Here is a 6000-nt window from a genome sequence, read left to right as displayed (position 1 = left end):
CAATAGTCAACTTGTCCTTTTCTCTCTCTTTTTCCTTTTGTGTCTATATTCTGTAATTGGACCCTTGGTGCTACCCACCTTATTCAGAAGTCTTCTTATTAGAAGGTAGATTTCAGCACTTAGCAAAGTGTTGGGTATATCATAGGCGACCAAGAAATATTTTAAATAGAAAATTTCAAACTATATGCCTTTTAATCCTTTTTAAAGTTTTTCTCAAATTGTCATTCCACTGGATTTAAGTCCCGTTAGCCCTGTCCTCATATTGCCCTTTATGTACATTCCTGCAGCCACACCTTACTCCTTGCTTTCTGCTTTAAGACCTCAGTATCTCCTAATGGTGGACAGTGATGTTTGCATAGCGGGTAATTGACCACACTCTGCAACCGAAGTATCTTCAAATGAAGGTTTTACTAATTTCAAGTTGGACAAATTATTCAACCATTCTGTGCTGAAGTTCCCTTGTCAGTAAATGTGGTAATCATTATGCCTACATCATGAATGTTATGAGGAGTAAATGCATATAAATTAATTTTCTCTGCATACCACCTTACATAAAATAAGCACTCAAATTATCGTTATTATTGCTATTTAATTGTACCATTGTAATATTTCATCTCCCTGAATCTTGATCTTCCTGAAAGATCAATCCAATTAGCAATTCATTTGTTCTTTCCTTAGGGCACATATTTATTTATTACTACTCAGATGCTGTGATGGGTACTATATCCACAAAAGTGAATCTTTCACAATTCTTGCTACTCAAAGACTTCCTAGTCTTGAGCAGAGGCAGAATTGTTGAAGAGAAATAGACAAATCGTTGTTCAAAACCACTTCCTTCAAAATAAGCAAGCAAAATCAGAAAATTTTAATGACAAATCTAAGAAATAATTGCAAAACTAACGCACCAATTTCTGTAAGAACAGTTTTCATGAGGAATGGACTTATATTTATCATGATTTTAAAATAATTTTAATATTCCAATTTTTATATAATGAGATTATTTTTCATTTATCATCACAAGTAAATTATCAAAACTATTCCTTGTAGGATCCTGCCAAACCACTTACCCTCTTTTTTCACCCTCTCTCCCTTTTCATCTGACATAGACAGCTCCCCCAATGACTTTTCAAACATTTTCTCTCCTCCTCAATGCTTCCTATCTCCCTTATTTTTCTCTTTTCACAACCCTTCAGTATTTTTTCCCTTTGTAATCAATCTTCCAACAACGTCAGATGTCAGTTTTTCTCTCTTCACCCAAATAGCAATTGTGAATACTGAGAAATTATATAGTGTTTTGAATAATCATTTTTTCATTCTTTTAGCCCATTTAGATTATAAATTTCCTCTGGTCAAGAACATAGTGTGCTTCATTTTTGTATTACCTATTTGGCACACCCCGACCCCCCAGCCTCCACCTAAAGCCTGGCATAATGAGTGCTCAGCAAATATTTGTAGAAGAAAAATAAAAGTAAGAAAATAATTAACAAATAAGCAAATAAAAGAAATAAATTGGTCACTATGTTTCAAATTTTGTTCTGAAAACTGCTGGTCCCACACCAAGCTTCGTGGTGGGGACGGGCAGGAGGTGGGCGGGACAGGGCACACGGGAAGAACTGTGAGACACTTTATGAAAGCATCCCGCATTGTGTTCTCATCCTTGATAGTCGCAATAGACATTCATAACTTAAAGGCTCTGAGAAATATCCTGCTAAATGACCCAGCATTTCCTTTATGTATTGATTATTTATCCTCCTTTTTCATTTAATATACAAATCTAACTATATTTGAGAAATGTTGATTTTTTATTAAAAATATCCTTTACTGTGGTTCATTTCTTATTTGGTGTACAGTCACAGAAGAAAAAATCAGAAAAGATAATATTCTTACTGTTAACAAATTTGAAAGATATATATAAGCAATTATATTACATATATATTAACTGTATATACATATGTGGATACATATATTACATATGTTATATACACATACATGCTTTTTATATATATAATCTTTAATTGTGTAAAACATAAAAGTTGCATGGTTTGGATTGATATGATAAAGTAAGCATACAGTTTGAAACAAGACTACACTAAAACTGATGTAAGCTGTCCTTCCAGCTTTGACATTCTGATGAAAGAATATCAGTAGTCTTAAATTTCTACTTTGTAATCAGGAAGACAAGGTTTTTCAAATTTCATTTTTTTCTCACTCTTTTTTTTGAGGAAGATTAGCCCTGAGCTAACATCTGCCACCAATCTTCCTCTTTTTTGCTGAGGAAGACTGGCCCTGAGCTAACATCCATGCCCATCTTCCTCTACTTTCTATGTGGGACGCCTGCCACAGCATGACTTGACAAGTCATGCCATGTCCACACCCAGGATTTGAACCGGTGAACCCTGGTCTGCCGAAGTGGAATGTGCAACCTTAACCACTGCACCACCCGGCAGGCCCCTTTTAAATTTCATTTTTATCGTACGTTTAATTACTGAACATCATGGCATTTTACATTGCATTAGTTTAAATTTTATTCTAGTTCTCAACTGTATTGTCTAAAGAACAAGGAAAATAAAAACAAAAACAGAATAGTACAACACATAGGGCATAGCTCTGGAAGACAGACGATGACAGTTATCATCTCAGTTCAGTCACCAACCAGCTGTGGGAACTTTGCCAAGCCCCCTCATCCAGGAACAACCAACACCACAGCAACAGTAGTATTGTTAAAACTGATAGTCATTGTTCTGAATACTGTCTCTTTCTTTCAAAATCATACACATACCCCAACTTTGTTATGCCTATCAGTCAAAGACTGCCAGAAACACAGCTGTAGTCCAACAAAGTTGGGTTTACTGGACTTGTTGCAATGAGGGGGAAGACATGCGGTTGGAAATGTGGGCTTCTCAGAAAAGGATTTTAAAAGGGACGACTTAAAGGGCTTGGGGAATTCTTAGATTTGGGGCACAGTTTAAGATAGGAGAGTTTTGCTCTTAATTGGGTATGTTCTGGAAGCAAGGACTATTTTATGCTTATGCATTTTTATTAAATCATATTTGAAGGCGAGAGAAACAAAACAAATCAAAAGCGATAATTGTTAAAAAGAGCAGCTCATTTTTTTTTAGTTGCCCATGTGAGACATGAAAGAGGATGTTTGGTCATTTTGGGGTTTTGGATAGTGTTCTTGGTATTGTCTTTATACTCTGAAATGATTATAGAATGGTCTTGTTTTTGTCCTACTCTATCATGTCACAGGGAGGCCTTGTTTGATGTTGCTGTTCTATAAAATTCTTCATGTACAAAAGGAGAAAAGCATGGCTGAGCTAAGAGTGCCAGGCCAGATTCTAGCAACCCAAAGGCTAGCTGTCAGTGCCAAACGAACTCCCCGCTGTCAGGGGCTGCTTTTCTTTTCTCTTCTCTGTCTGTTTCAACACATTGCTCTACATTATGTGCTGCATTAAAATTATAGTGCATGCTTGTCTCTTTTACTAGATTTTGAGATCCTAGAGAGCTATTAATTTTTATCCTCCTTTATATCACCCATAACCTATAGTACTGGACCTTCCAGATAGTAGGTATTAAGACATTGTTAATTTGAATAGCAGTGAACTCAAAGATGTCTCTTTCTATCGTGGTCCTGCAAGAGTTTAGGCTAACTGTGAGAATTCTCTAACTACAGAGGTGGAGGAACCACAGTCCACAGTCGTCCACAAAGATCACCCTCACTTTTGACACCAGCAAGTTTGAGGTCAAGACTACTCTTGGATTTGATAATTCACTAGAAAGACTCATAGAACTCACTGAAAGCTGTTATACTCACAGTTATGGTTTATTACAGGGAAAGGAGACAGATTAAGATCAGCCAAAGGAAGAGACACATGAGGCAGAGTCCAGGAGACAGACTAACACAGAATTTTTGCTGTCATTCCCCTGCTATTCTCCTGGCATTGACGGGTGGCAATACTCACAGAGTATTGCCAACTAGGGAAGATCACTTGAGCCTTGATTTCAGAATTTTTACTGGGGCTCCATTATGTAGGCATGGTTGATTGATTGATTGATTGATGTCCATGTGGTTGATCTCAGTCTCTAGATTGATTAATACTTCATTACCCCCACTATAAATCATCTTGTTGCTACTTCTGGCATATCTAGCCCTCACCCTAAGATATGGCCAGCTCCCACTCTAAATCATAGTGTTATTATCTGGCTACCCCAAGGCCCCCAAGCAAACAAAGATTACCTCCCAGGGATAAAGGGCAAAGGCTAGATCTCCTTTGAGGCAAGGTTAAGTTCTTTACTACACAGGCTCTCATATCAAATTCTTATAATGAAAATTATTCATCAGAGCAGATCTTTCTGTATCCTGAAGTATCCTCATTCTAACAATGCACCAGAAGAATGGCTAATTTCAGAAAAATCATAGTTCATAAAAAAATGGATCAGGAATAGACCTGAAAATTATACTGCAGATAATGAAAGTATAATCTAGAGAGAGGAAGCCTATCATTACAAACAGTTTGAAGATTTCTACTATATTTCATTCTTTTTTTCTCTCTCTCCCACTCTCTCTCTTTCATTTTCCTCCTCTGCTCTTATCATCAACTTTTAGCCATTCTTCTTCTTTCTTGAGTAAGCCATTAAGAGTATTATTTTTCCACTAACAGTGCCTGTCTTTCTTGAAAATAATGCTCTTTTTGAAAAATACCTGTGATCATTTCATAACATTAAAAAATCCCAAGTGTGTTCTGGGATTTTCCTTAGACCTCATCAAGCATATTTTGCTAGGTTAACATGAGATTGGAGGCTGTACTGCTTTATAGATGTTCCCTGTTTTCTCTGTATATGTCCATTTGGGCACTTTCAATACAGTGTAGGAACTGCTTATTTAGCTGAATTGATATAAGCTTTTGGATAAACCTGTGTGTTGATTTTCATTGATTAGATTGGGTAATGTTGTGTTTGAGTGTGAATGTGTATGTAGGGAGTAGAATGGGAATGTGGTTGCTCCAGAAACCTAGAAGTAGTGTAACATCATTCATTCGTTGAGCATTTATCAATACCTATCAATTGCCAGATGCTGTGGTCCTAACTATAGTTGCTATAAAAATGTGAGGCATGATCCTCTCACCCCAAGTTCAGGATATAAAGGTTACATATCTACACTTTGGAAGTACAACTATTTATTTCAAAACAAGTTTACCAGGCATTTTTTCTTATAGGAAAATTCTAAGTTTATGATTCAACTAACTTTTAGAAGTTATTTTTGAAATTACTAGATTTTGAATGAAAGGTGGAATCCCCAACTCTCTCTCCTGATTTGCTCTGCATTTTTCTTTAAAACAAGGATAGATTTTTACATGAATTGCTCTTTCCTTAGGCCATTCCAGAGGGTCTCATCTTTTTTGCACCCAACATTGCTTAACATCGCATATTAATGGCAGTTGCTCTCAAACTTCTCTCAATTCCTCACTGAAATACTGCTACACTTTGGTGATTTTAGGACTCCTATATGTACTTCATATCAAATTATATCAGTGCAATGAAGCTAGACACATTCATCAAAATTTTTAAGAATAGCAACACAGTGAAGATAAGTAATGAATTTAAATTTGTGATTAATTATTATCAGAGGAGCCAAATGGTATTTCCAGTTAATAATCCTACAGAACAATTTCCAATAGACAAGTGGTTTCTACCAAGAAGCTGCATAATGAATGAAAAGAACACATTATAGAGCCTGGGTCTCTTCAAGTGTAAGGTCCAACAGTTACCAAGTATACGAATTGGGCGAATGAATCACTACACCGTCAAAGTTATCTCCAATAGAAATCATCTAGTTACATAATACTCATGGTGTTATTTTAAGGCTCATGATAAAAATGAACAAGCGTTTGTGAAGTACTTTGAAAATGCTAAATATCTTGTTTCTATTTTAATTATTTCAGTGCAATTTTCCTTGATTTCACAGTGATGAGTTCTATGAATAAATGCAGATTTAAGTTG

The sequence above is a fragment of the Equus przewalskii genome, chromosome 14 (assembly GCF_037783145.1).
Source record: "Equus przewalskii isolate Varuska chromosome 14, EquPr2, whole genome shotgun sequence".
NCBI classification, from domain to species: domain Eukaryota; kingdom Metazoa; phylum Chordata; class Mammalia; order Perissodactyla; family Equidae; genus Equus; species Equus przewalskii.
The sequence above is the reverse complement of the archived record's forward strand: the minus strand, read 5'-3'. Positions refer to the sequence as shown.